The sequence below is a fragment of the Dromiciops gliroides genome, chromosome 3, assembly GCF_019393635.1.
Source record: "Dromiciops gliroides isolate mDroGli1 chromosome 3, mDroGli1.pri, whole genome shotgun sequence".
In the NCBI taxonomy this organism is placed as follows: domain Eukaryota; kingdom Metazoa; phylum Chordata; class Mammalia; order Microbiotheria; family Microbiotheriidae; genus Dromiciops; species Dromiciops gliroides.
The window spans coordinates 557,744,187-557,757,937 of record NC_057863.1 but is presented as its reverse complement, the minus strand read 5'-3'; positions in this window follow the sequence as shown (position 1 = coordinate 557,757,937).

Below are 13,751 nucleotides of genomic sequence, written 5' to 3'. Positions count from 1 at the left end.
CCCTGTGGCCATCACAGTCTTTTAATAACACTTAGGAACTGAGTCACTGAGTCTTGTAATTCTTTGGGACACCTCACAATCAATTTGATTAGTTAAATCCATCCCTACATCAGGTACCACCACCCAGGTTCACAAACTCTAAATCATCTCTAATGCCTCACTCTCACTGTCCATATCCAATCGGTTGCCTAATCTTATTCTTTCTTTCTCCACAATATCTCTCACATTCATTCCCTTCCCTCTACAAGTACAAACTCCTCTGTCATTTAAAGTCCCTTCAAAACCTGGCCCTAATCTACCTTTCCAGTCAGCTTGGTACAGTGCCTGGAACATAATAGAACCTTAGCAAATACTTGTTGATTTATTACACATTACTCCCCCTTCTGATATTCTTCAGTCCAGGAAAACTGGAAGTGTTGCTGTTCTCTGCATTTGACATTCATTATTTCACCTTGGTACCTTAGAACATGCCATTCCTTGAGCCAAGAGTATTCTCCCTCTTTCGCTATGCCTCTTAGAAGCCCTAGCTCCCTTCAAGTGTCAGCTCACCTGTCAATTCCTTTGAGAAGACATTCCTGGTTCAGATATTATCTCCTCCTTCCCCCTCCCCATGTATTTATTTTGCAAATATCCTGTATCTGCTTACCTATGAACATGTTGTATCCCTGTAATACAATGTTCCTTGAGGACAGGCTCACTTTGGTTGTACCCCAAAAGCCTTAGCATAGTACCTGACATATGGTAGGTAATTAGCAAATGCTTATTGAGTAATTGATGGTAAGGTCTTAATAAATATTGAATAAATGAATGAATCTTCCAATTAGGGGCAGCTGGCTGGCATAGTGGATAAAGCACCAGCCCTGGATTCAGGAGGACCTTGAGTTCAAATCTGGCCTCAGACACCTGACACTTACTAGCTGTGTGACCTCGGGCAATGCCCTGCCAAAAAAAAAAAAGCAAAAACAAAAACAAAAATCAAATCTTCCAATTAAAATTTGCTTCCAGGCTCCATTGAAGGTATTCAAGGTGATCCTAGTTGTTCAAAGGCTGGGCCACTAGAGCATAAGCACTAGTACATCCTGCCAAGCTGAAACCTAATGATGAACTGTGTGTCCTTTGTGCAAAGTCAGCCCAGTTAAATTTAGAAAGACTAAACATCAAAAAGTTAATTTAAAAGGAGTGAATATTTTGGTGGGAGTCACCCATGAAAAAGGGTTTATTATCTCTATTGATGGAGAAAGTACCCATATAGATGAAATTACTGATCTGATCTACTGAAGGGTGGCATAGTAGAGAGGACACTGAGCTTGGAATCAAAAGAACTGGATTTGAGGCCCAATTGGTTCACTTATAGTGTGACCATAGACAAGTCATTTCACCCTTTGTAAAAATCTTCATTTATTTTACTTTTAATTTGTGGAATAAAACAAGCATTTCCACAACATAGTATAATTTTTTTAAAAAGATTGCACATGAAACTGCAAATTTATTATATACAACTTGCTATTCCTTTTAAATATATCATAATTTTATCCTGTAAGTTTCTTTTTTTTACTGTTTTCTCATCAGTAAAATTGGGCTGATAATATTTGTACTACCTATATCACAGGATTGCTATGAAGAAGGCATTATAATGAATGGTCATATTCCTAACCTTCTGCTCCCTAAAAAGTAGCAGAAGTCCCAAAGTTGGTTTTAATTCAGGGGTTTCCAGGCAGCCACCTGGATCATGGTTACCGACCAGCTTGAACCTGAGCTGTGGCCTAAAGCTTCTGTCTCCCCAACATAGACAGAAAGAAGATAATCTCTCTCCTAACCATCACAGGTCAAAAGATGACACAGGCAATAGACTTGGGCTGTGACTTTTTACAGGTGTGACTTTTCAATTTTCTTCTTGAATGATTAGTATTTCTTTCATAATAGTGGGGAATTTTAAATCCCAGGACCTGAGCATAAAAACAGTGAGTCTGCCCATTCCTGCTGGGTTTTTTTTTAATATTATACATTTTAATTACCATAATCCCCATCTGCTTTTTTCAATTAGGCAGAAGACACTAGAGCACATGTTCCAGAATGTTTCTCTGAAGATGCAGAGAAGCTTGGGCTGTGCCTACCTCATTAAATTTCTTTTTGAATGCAATAATTACATTTGTCCAAACCATATGTTCAAGTTCCAGTTGAGAAACATCTGTGTAGCAAAGCCCCCAACACAGGGAGGAACAGACTGTTAAATGAAGAAGAAAAGACTTAAAGGGGAAATGATTTCAGCTTGAAGATAACTTAAAGGGCTGACTTATGGGAAAGAAATTATCTAGTCTTGTATAATTCTAGAGGGACCAATGGATAGAAGTTACAATGTGGAAGATTTCAGGGAAAGATAAATTTAGTATACTGGGTAGCTGGGCAGCTAGGTGGATAGAGTACCAGGCCTGAAGTCAGGAAGACTCATTTTCATGAATTCAAATTCAAATTCAAATTCAGATACTTACCAGCTGTGTGACCCTAGACAAGTCATTTAACCCTGTTGGTCTCAGTTTCTCTTATGTAAAATGAGCTGGAGAAAGAAATGGCAAACTACTCCAGCATCTTTGCCAAGCAAACCCCAGATGGGGTCACAAAGAGTCAGACACACCTGAAAAATGGCTGAACAAGAAAACAAAAACACTGGCCAGCTAGGCATGGCTTCATGGAGGCCCCAGGGTCTGGTGACCCACTCTAAACTCTGTCCTTTACCTTGATGCTTTATCTTGATTTATTTACTTGGTGCTTTATCTTGATTTGTCTTGGGTTCATTGCTCTGGGATTCCCTGACTTCTCAACAGGGAAAGAGAGTTCCCCAATTCTTATCATCATTGACTCTTCATCCCACTCTGGCTACTCCAGGGAAAAGTGTTCCCTATAGAATCACTTAGAGTCTAAGGGTTCCTACCAGCATAGGGAAAAGTAAAAAAAAAAAAAAGATACCCTATGTACAAATATGAAACATGTATGAAACAGATAACTTATTCCCATGAAGAAAAGGGAATGCTAAGCAATAAGGGATCAGAGAATGATTAGGCCAGAATCTAGTAATTTGGGGAGGTTAACATTCAAGTGTTATTTGGGGGATTTTTCTGGTAAGGTTACTAATTAGATATTTCACAATTCACCTATACTGAGCACAGTCCATTCAAATGCCAAATAGGATCTTTCCTTCTCAAGGTCTTCTTCCCTAATACCAAAGCTTTCCTTGTCAAGGTCTAATCCTATTACTTCTGGTGGTACTACCACAACCACTCAAGTAGATGATGCCCTCACCAGTTCACAGGGTTGGTGTAAGGGGTAGTGGAGGAATAATCCTTCCCTACCTAAGCAGAATAGTGGGGCCATGGCTCTCCACATCCTTTTTCCCCATGTGTAGCATGGACTAAACAAGTTAGGAGGTACCGGAGACCCCCAGCTTCCAAACGTCTCCTGTGTTTCCTTTCTTCTAGCATCAACCATATGAACATCTTCTCTTATCAAGAGCTGCCTCCAAAAACCCCATTATCCTGAAGCTGCCTCTCCTTCTAGCAGGTGTGGTGCCCCGCTATCATCAGCTTTGGCGACTCAACCACTGACTGAGGGTTGTAACAATGAATCTTAGCAAGAAGAAAGAAGATATCAGTGAATGCTCAGGTTTCTACTTGAGCATACTGAATTTTATATTGTCTAATTGACATGGACAGGTAGGGAAGGTAGGGAAGGCATAGACAAAGAATACCTGCACATGTTCCAAGAGGGAGTAGGGAAAGGCTTTTGCTTGAGTGGAATCCTTAGAGAGAATGCCTTAGGCAAGAGAGTTAGAGGGAGGGATTTTATAAGCAAGAACTTTAGAATAATTGAAGCAATCCCAAAGTGACTGGGTAGCCTCAAGAAGTCTAAGTGCATATCCTCACTGGTGGTTTCTAAGAAGAACCAGATAATTGTCTGGCAGGGTTAAAGGATCATAGATACAGAGGTAGAAAGAATCTTATGGTCTATCTAGTTCAACTCTTTCCTTCATTTTAAAGATGAGGAAACTGAGGCCAAGGGAGATCAAGTAATTTCCTCCAAGGTCCAATAAATGAGTGGACATTACAAAGATTATGGAGTAAACTCATACATAATGGAAATGAAGAGGGAAGGGATTACTATGTGCCAGGAACTATGTTAAATGCTTTTTACAGTTATTATCTTGTTTGGTTCTTACAACAACCCTGCCAGATAGGTATTATTATCCCCATTTTACAGTTAAGGAAACTGAGGCAAACAAGGTTAAGTGACTTGCCCAGGGTCTGGCAGCTAGTAAGTGTCTGAGGCTGAACTAGAACTCAGGTCTTCAGGCCCAGTGTTCTATTCATTTTGCTTCTGAGGTCCTCAACGCTCCCTTCCCACTTTTCCAATTATTCATCATTTTTAAGTCTTCCCAGAAGACTTCAGTTCAATAGATGCATTAAGCACCTACTTTGTGGAAGGATGTATGAAAGCTACAGAAAACACAAAGACAAAAATGTAAGTCACTGATATTGAGGCACTTCCATTCCATTGAAGAAATTCAGCTGTTACACAGGTAAGGACACAAGGTAATTTGAGAAGAAAGAAAGCACTAACCACAGGGAGGCTCTTGGAAGGCTCCATGAAAGATGTGCCCAAATCGAACAACCTTGAGTTCCCTTTTTGTGTGTTATCTTCTACTCTTGAAATGTAAGCTCTGAACAATCAATTCCAATACTATATAAACTATTTGGAAAAATGGGCAAAGAAGGAGTCCTACCAAATTCCTTTTATAACTTAAACCAGGAATAAGAAAAACAGAGAAAGTAAACTATAAACCAAATTCCCTAATGAATATTGATGAAATCATTTTAAATAAAATACTAGCAAGGAGATTACAGCAATATATCACAAAGATCATACACTATGACCAGGTGGGGTTTATACCAGGATGACGGGCTGCTTTAATCTTAGGAAAATGATCAGCATAATTGACCCTGTCAATAACAAAAACAACAAAAATCATGATTATCTCAACAGATGCAAAAAAAGCTTTTGACAAAATACAACACACATTCTCATTAAAACACTAGAAAGCATAGGAATAAATGGAGCTTTCCTTAAAATAAGTAATATCTACCTAAAACCATCAGCAAGCATTCTTTGTAATGGAAATAAGATCAAGGTGAAGCTAGGATACCCTTTATCACCACCATTATTCAATACTGTACTAGAGAAGCTAGCTACAGTAATAACAGAATAAAAAGAAATTGAAGGAATGAGAATAGGCAATGAGGAAACAAAACTATTACTCTTTGCAGTTGACATGATGGTATACTTGAAGAATCCAAGAGAATCAACTGAAAAACTAGTGGTAATAAATAACAACTTGAACAAAGATGCAAGATATAAGATAAACCCACATAAATCATCAGCATTTATACTACAGGTGTTAAAATCTCACCTTCTTCAGGAGTCCTCTCCCTGTCTCCTACACACACACACACACACACACACACACCACTCTACATGGATAGTGTTTTCCCTCTGAGATTACCACCCATTTACAATATATGTATTGTGTGTGTGTGTGTGTGTGTGTGTGTGTGTGTGTGTGTGTATAAAAAGCAGCTAGGTGGTGCAATGGATAGAGCACTGGCCCTGAAGTTGAGAGGACCTGAGTTCAAAGCTCACCTCAGACACTTACTATTTGTGTGACCCTGGGCAAATCATTTAACCCTAATTGCCTTAAACATCCAGGGCCAACTACAATCATCCTGATCTATATCTTGCCACTGGACCCAGATGGCTCTGGAGGAAAGAGTGAGGTTGCTTACCATGCACAGCCCTTCCTCACTTAAATCCAATTCCCTGCAAGTCATGACATCACCACATCAGCCCAATGTCATGGTCCTCTTCAAGAATGAAGGACAAACAACAAAGTGTGTATGTATATATGTAAGTATATATGTATATACATTTCTGGGGTTACGTTTAAACTCAGGGCTTCTTGACTCCCGGCCCAGTGCTCTATCCACTCCCCCACCTAGCTACTAGAATTTAACATACTTCCTACCACAGGCTTAAAACTTTCTGACTGACTGACAAAAGAGTGGAGGACAGGGGGTTTCACATGTTAACATGACTCAAACCCTTAACCTAAAAGGATGAAGCTTTAATGTGCAATTTTAGGCATCACCATAACAGTTATACAAAAATTTCACTACCAAATGATTCTGTATAGAACAGGATTTAGCATGAGTCCATGTTTGACATTGTTGTTCATCCTTAATTTTGAAGAGGACCAGTGTCATCCCAGGGTGAAGTCTTGACTTGTGCATGAATTGGATTTAAGTGAGGCAGAGTTACATATATATACACACAATCAGTCTATCAATCAACACTTATTAAGCACCTACTATATGCCAGGCACTGTGCTACTAAGTGTTGGATTTACAAAAAGAGGCCAAAAATGGTCGCCAATCTCAAGAAGCTTCCCATTTAATGGGAAAGACAGCATGCAAACAAATATATACAGCAAGTTATATACAAAATAAAAAGGAAATAATTAACAGAGGGAAGGCACTAGAACTGAGAGGAGTGGGGGTAGGTTTCCAGTAAAATAAGGGATTTTATTTGGGACCTAAAGAAAGCCAAGGAAGTCAGTAGTTGGAGTGGACTAGAGAGAGCATTCCAGACATGGGAGACAGTCAGAGAAAATGCCTGTAGCAGAGAGACGGAGTGTCTGATTTGTGTAACACCAAGTATATACATTAGGGAGTAATGTATAAGAAGACTATAAAAGAGAAGGGGCTAGTTTATGAGGGTATTGGAAGCCAAAGAGAGCATTTTCTATTTTATATTAGGGAGTAGGGAGGTACATGTCAGACCTTCACTTTCGAAAAATTCACTTTAGTGACTAGATGGAGGATAGATTTTGTGGGGAGAGACTTGAGGCAGACAGACCCCCCCCCACCCCAGCAGGGTATTCCAATAATCCTTGTGTGAAGTGATAAAGGCCTGTACCAGAGTTGCGGCAATGTCAGAGGAGAGGAGGGAGCATATTCAAGAGATTTCAAAGGTCAAATCTTCAGGCCTTGGCAACAGATTGGATGTAGGGGAAGGAGGGGAAATTTTGTGAGGAATCCAGGAAGACACCTATGTTGGGATCCTGAGGGACTGGTAGGATAGTGTGGCCCTCTACAGTAACAGGAAAGAAGGTTGGAGTTTAGGAGGAAAGATAGTGAGTTCTATTTTGGACATCACTGAGTTTAAGATGTCTACTGGACATCCAGTTCAGGATGTCTGAAAGGCAGTTGGAGATGTGAGAATGGAGGGCAGCAGAAAGATTGGGATAGGATAAGTAGATTTGAGTTAAAATCATAGAGATGGTAATTCAATCCTTAAAAGCTGATGAGAGAAGATGGCGGAGAGGAAGCAGCAAGCTGCCTGAGCTCTCCTTCTGTTCCCTCAAAACGAACATTAAATCAAGCCTCTGGACTGATTCTGAAACTACAGAACCTGCAAAGAGACAGAGAGACACAGTCCTCCAACCAGAGATAATTTAGAAGACTTCAAGAAAAGGTCGGTCTGACTCGGGCAAAAGGGAGGCCCAGCGCAGGGCAGCAACCCAGCGCCAAGGGGGTCAGGGCAAGTCAGCAGGAGCTGCGGGCCACAGCCGAACAACTGAGGCTCCCGGAACCTGGCTCAAGAATCTGGTGGCCAAGAAGGACAGTGGAAAAACCTACCTGCACCAGCCGAGAGGGCCACGAACAGCGGGATCAGACGCCGGGGTCTGGTGCCTGGCTGGCCGAGCACAATCAGACAGGAAGTGCAGGGGGGGGGGATCTCCACACACCATAAAGGCCTCAGAGTAAAAGCCCGGTCACACAGCACCTATACACCTGCACAAGAAGCCCAAAACAGGGACCCTGGTGCCCCCAGAGCAGACCTCAACTTAAAGAATAAATAAATAAGCTGCAATAATGAGTAAGAAGCAAAAAAGAGGCCTCTCCATTGAGAGCTTCTGTATCAATAGGGAAGAAGCCAACACAAACTCAGATGAGGACAATAGCCTCAAATTGTGTACATCTGAAGCCTCACAAGGGAAGGTGAATTGGTCGCAAGAACAAAAAGCCTTCCTGGAAGAGCTCAAAAAGGATTTTAAAAATCAATTGCAAGAGGTAGAAGAAAAAATGTGGAGAGAAATGAAAGCAAAACAAAAAAACTATGAAAAAAGAATCAGCAGCTTGGAAAAGGAAGCTGAAGAAAACAAAGCCTTAAAAAATTCACTTGGCCAAATGGAAAAAAAAGGTGCATAATCTCACTGAAGAAAACAATGCCTTAAAAATTAAAGTGGGACAGTTGGAAGATAAGGAATCCATGAGACACCAAGAATCAGTCAAGCAGAATAAAAAAAAATGAAAAAATAGAAGAAAATGTGAAATACCTCATTGGAAAGACAACTGATCTGGAAAACAGATTGAGGAGAGACAATTTGAGAATCATTGGACTGCCTGAAAGCCATGACCAGAAAAAGAATCTAGACACCATATTCCAGGAAATTATTAAGGAGAACTGCCCTGATATCATAAAATCAGAGGATAAAATCATCATTGAAAGAATCCACCGATCACCTCCTGAAAGAGACCCCAAAAGGAAAACTCCAAGGAATATTGTAGCCAAATTCCAGAATTATCAGGTGAAGGAGAAAATACTCCAAGCAGCCAGAAAGAAGCAATTTAAATATCATGGAGCCACAGTCAGGATTGCTCAAGACCTGGCAGCTTCAACATTAAAGGACCACAAGGCTTGGAATATGATATTCCGGAAGGCAAAGGAGCTTGGATTGCAGCCAAGAATCTATTACCCACCAAAAATGTGCATTTTCTTTCAGGGGAAAAGATGGACATTTAATGACATTGGGGACTTTCAATCTTTCCTGGTGAAAAGACCAGAACTGAATAGAAAATTCAATCTCAACATACAAGACTCAAGAGAAGTTTAAAAAGGTAAACAGAGGGGGAAAAAAAAGTTACCCTATTAGGTTAAACTGTTTATATCCCTACACAGGAAGATAATACTCATAACTCTTAAGAACTGTAAATGTATTTGGGCAGAGAGAAGGACTTTATATAGAGGGTATAAATATAAATTGTCTTTGATGTGATGATACAAAAGAATTAAGGGGATAAAAAGGGAGTCTATGGGGAGGAGAGGAAAGGGGAGGTGGAATGGGATGAATTATATCATATGAAGAGGTGGAAAAAAACCTATTACAATAGAGGGAAAGAAAGGAGGGGGAACATGGTTTCAACCCTATTCTCATTAGATTTGACTCAAAGAGGGAATAACATATACGTTCATTGGGATAAAGAAACTTAACTCATTCTTTAGGGAAACAAAAGGGGAAGGGAAAGGGGGGGACTGATGGAAGGGAGGACAAAAGCAAGGGAGAAAAGGGTAAAGAAAAGAGAGGGGGGTGATAAAAAGGAAGGGCAGATCGGGGGAGGCAGGGGTAAGAAGTAAAACGTCGGTGAGGAGGAATAGGGTGAAAGAAGGGGGAAAAGTACAAAGAGGGTAAATAGAATGGAGGGGAATAGACAGTCAGTAATAATAACTGTGAATGTGAATGGGATGAACTCTGCTATAAAACGGAAGTGAATTGCAGAGTGGATTAAAAACCAGAACCCTACAATATGCTGTTTACAAGAAACACATTTGAAGCAGAGAGATACACACAGAGTAAAGGTAAAAGGCTGGAGCAGAATATATTATGCCTCAGCTAAAGTAAAAAAGGCAGGGGTAGCAATCCTTATCTCAGACAAAGTGCAGGCAAAAATAGATCTCATTAAAAGAGATAAGGAAGGAAATTACATCTTACTTAAAGGTACTATAGATAATGAAGTAATATCAATATTAAATATGTATGTGCCAAGTGGTATAGCATCCAAGTTCTTAGAGGAGAAGTTAAATGAGTTACAAGAGGAATTAGATAGTAATACTATACTAGTGGGGGATCTGAATCTCCCCCTCTCAGAATTAGATAAATCTAGCCAAAAAATAAATAAGAAAGAAGTGAAAGAGGTGAATAGATTACTAGAAAAGTTAGACATGATAGATGTCTGGAGAAAATTGAATGGGGATAGAAAGGAATATACCTTTTTCTCAGCAGTACATGGCACATTTTCAAAAATTGACCATGTATTAGGGCACAAAAACATCATAGTCAAATGTAGAAAGGCAGAAATAGTAAAGGCATCCTTCTCAGATCATGATGCAATAAAAATTACATGTAAGAAAGAGCCAGGGAAAAGTAGAATGAAAATCAATTGGAAACTAAATAATTTCATTCTAAAGAATGAATGGGCCAAACAAGAAATCATAGAAACAATCAATAACTTTATCCAAGAGAATGACAATAATGAGACAACATACCAAAATCTATGGGATGCAGCCAAAGCAGTGCTTAGGGGAAAATTTATAGCTCTAAATGCTTACATGAATAAAAAAGAGAAAGAGGAGATTAATGAATTGGGCATGCAACTTAAAAAGCTAGAAAAAGAACAAATTAGAAATCCCCAATTAGACACTAAATTAGAGATCCTGAAAATTAAAGGAGAAATTAATAAGATTGAAAGCAAAAAAACTATAGAATTAATCAATAAAACTAAGAGCTGGTTTTATGAAAAAACCAATAAAATAGATAAAATATTGGTTAATTTGATTTAAAAAAAGAAAGAAGAAAACCAAATTACCAGTATCAAAAATGAAAAGGGTGATGTTACCACCAATGAAGTGGAAATTAAAGCAATAATTAGGAAATATTTTGCCCAACTGTATGCCAATAAATTTGACAATCTAAATGAAATGGATGAATATTTACAAAAATACAAACTGCCCAGGTTAACTGAAGAGGAAATAAAATCCTTAAATAAACCCATATTAGAAAAAGAAATTGAACAAGCTATTAATGAACTCCCTAAGAAAAAATCCCCAGGGCCAGATGGGTTTACGGGTGAATTTTACCAAACATTTAAAGAACAATTAATTCCAATATTATACAAATTATTTGGAAAAATAGGTGAAGAAGGAGTTCTACCAAATTCGTTTTATGAAACAAATATGCTGGTGATACCAAAACCAGGCAAAGCAAAAACAGAGAAAGAAAATTATAGACCAATTTCCCTAATGAATATTGATGCTAAAATCTTAAATAAGATATTAGCAAGAAGATTACAGCAAGTGATCACCAGGATAATACACTATGACCAGGTGGGATTTATACCAGGAATGAAGTGCTGGTTCAACATTAGGAAAACTATTAACATAATCAACCACATCAATAAGAAAACCAACCAAAATCATATGATTATCTCAATAGATGCAGAGAAAGCTTTTGACAAAGTACGGCACCCATTCCTAATAAAAACACTGGAGAGTTTAGGAATAGGGGGAGCTTTCCTTAGAATAATAAACAGTATCTACCTAAAGCCATCAGCAAGTATTATATGCAATGGAGATAAATTAGAGGCCTTCCCAATAAGATCAGGGGTGAAACAGGGATGTCCGTTATCACCCCTATTATTTAATATTGTCCTAGAAATGTTAGCTTTAGCAATCAGAGAAGAGAAAGGAATTAAAGGAATTAGAATAGGCAAGGAGGAAACAAAACTATCACTCTTTGCAGATGATATGATGGTATACTTAAAGAATCCTAGAAAATCAACTCAAAAATTACTTGAAACAATTAACAACTTTAGCAAAGTAGCAGGATATAAAATAAATCCACATAAATCATCAGCATTTCTATACATGACCAACAAAGTCCAGCAGCTAGAGATAGAAAGAGAAATTCCATTTAAAGTAATGGTAGATAATATAAAATACTTGGGAGTCTACTTGCCAAGACAAACCCAGGAACTCTATGAACACAACTACCAAACACTCTTCACACAAATCAAATCAGATCTAAATAATTGGAAAGATATCAATTGCTCATGGATAGGCAGAGCTAATATAGTAAAAATGACAATACTGCCTAAATTAATTTACTTATTCAGTGCCATACCAATCAGACTACCTAAAAATTATTTTATACAGTTAGAAAAAATAATAACAAAATTCATCCGGAAAAACAAAAAATCAAGAATATCCAGGGAAATAATGAAAAAAAATTCACAGGAAGGTGGGTTAGCAGTACCAAACCTGGAGCTTTACTATAAAGCGGCAGTCATCAAAACTATCTGGTACTGGCTAAAAAATAGAGTGGTAGATCAATGGAATAGGCTAGGCTCAGGAAATGCAGTCAGTAGTAAATGACACTAGTAATGTAGTGTTTGATAAACCCAAAGACTCCAACTTCTGGGATAGGAACTCAGTATTTGACAAAAACTGCTGGGAAAACTGGAAGATAGTATGGCAGAAATTAGGCATAGACCAACATCTTACACCTTATACTAAAATAAGGTCAAAATGGATACATGATTTAGACATAAGAGGTGATACCATAGGTAAATTAGGAGAGAAAGGAATAGTCTACCTATCAGATCTTTGGAAAGGAAAACAGTTTTTGACCAAACAAGAGATAGAGTATATTATAAAATGCAAAATGGATGATTTTTATTATATTAAATTAAAAAATTTTTGTACAAACAGAAGCAATGCATCCAAAATTGGAAGGGAGGCAGAAAGCTGGGAAACAATTTTTGAGGGCAGTGCTTCTGATAAAGGCCTCATCTCTAAAATATATAGGGAATTAAATCAAATTTATAAGAATCCAAGTCATTCCCCAATTGAGAAATGGTCAAAGGATATGAACAGGCAGTTTTCTGATGAAGAAACCAAAGCTATCTATTCCCATATGAAAAAATGCTCTAAATCTCTAATGATTAGAGAGATGCAAATTAAAACAACTCTGAGGTACCACCTGACACCTATCAGATTGGCTAAAATGACAAAAAAGGAAGATAATAAATGTTGGAGAGGCTGTGGGAAAATTGGAACACTAATGCATTGTTGGTGGAGCTGTGAGCTGATCCAACCATTCTGGAAAGCAATTTGGAATTATGCCCAAAGGGCGATAAAGCTGTGCATACCCTTTGACCCAGCAATCCCACTTTTAGGTCTTTTTCCCAAAGAAATCGTGGAAGGGGGAAAGGGACCCACATGTACAAAAATATTTATAGCTGCTCTTTACGTGGTAGCAAGGAATTGGAAGTTGAGGGGGTGCCCATCAATTGGGGAATGGCTGGACAAGTTGTGGTATATGAATACAATGGAATACTATTGCGCTGTAAGAAATGATGAGCAGGAAGAGTTCAGAGAAACCTGGAGGGTCTTACGTGAGCTGATGATGAGTGAGATGAGCAGAACCAGAAGAACATTGTACACAGTATCATCAACATTGAGTGTTGACCTACTGTGATGGACTATATTCTTCTCACCAATGCAATGGTACAGAAGAGTTCCAGGGAACTCATGATAGAAGAGGATCTCCAAATCCAAGAAAAAAAAGAAAGAAAGAACTGTGGAGTATAGATGCTGATTGAACCATATTATTTCTTTTGTTTTGGGTGCTGTTGTTTTTTTTTTTCTATTTTGAGGTTTTGCATCACTGCTCTGATTCTTTCTCTTGTAACAGGATTAATGCAGAAATAGGATTAATGTTATTATGTGTGTATATATATGTGTGTATATATATATCTATCTATATGTATATGTATAGAGATATATAGATATAACCTATATCAGATTAC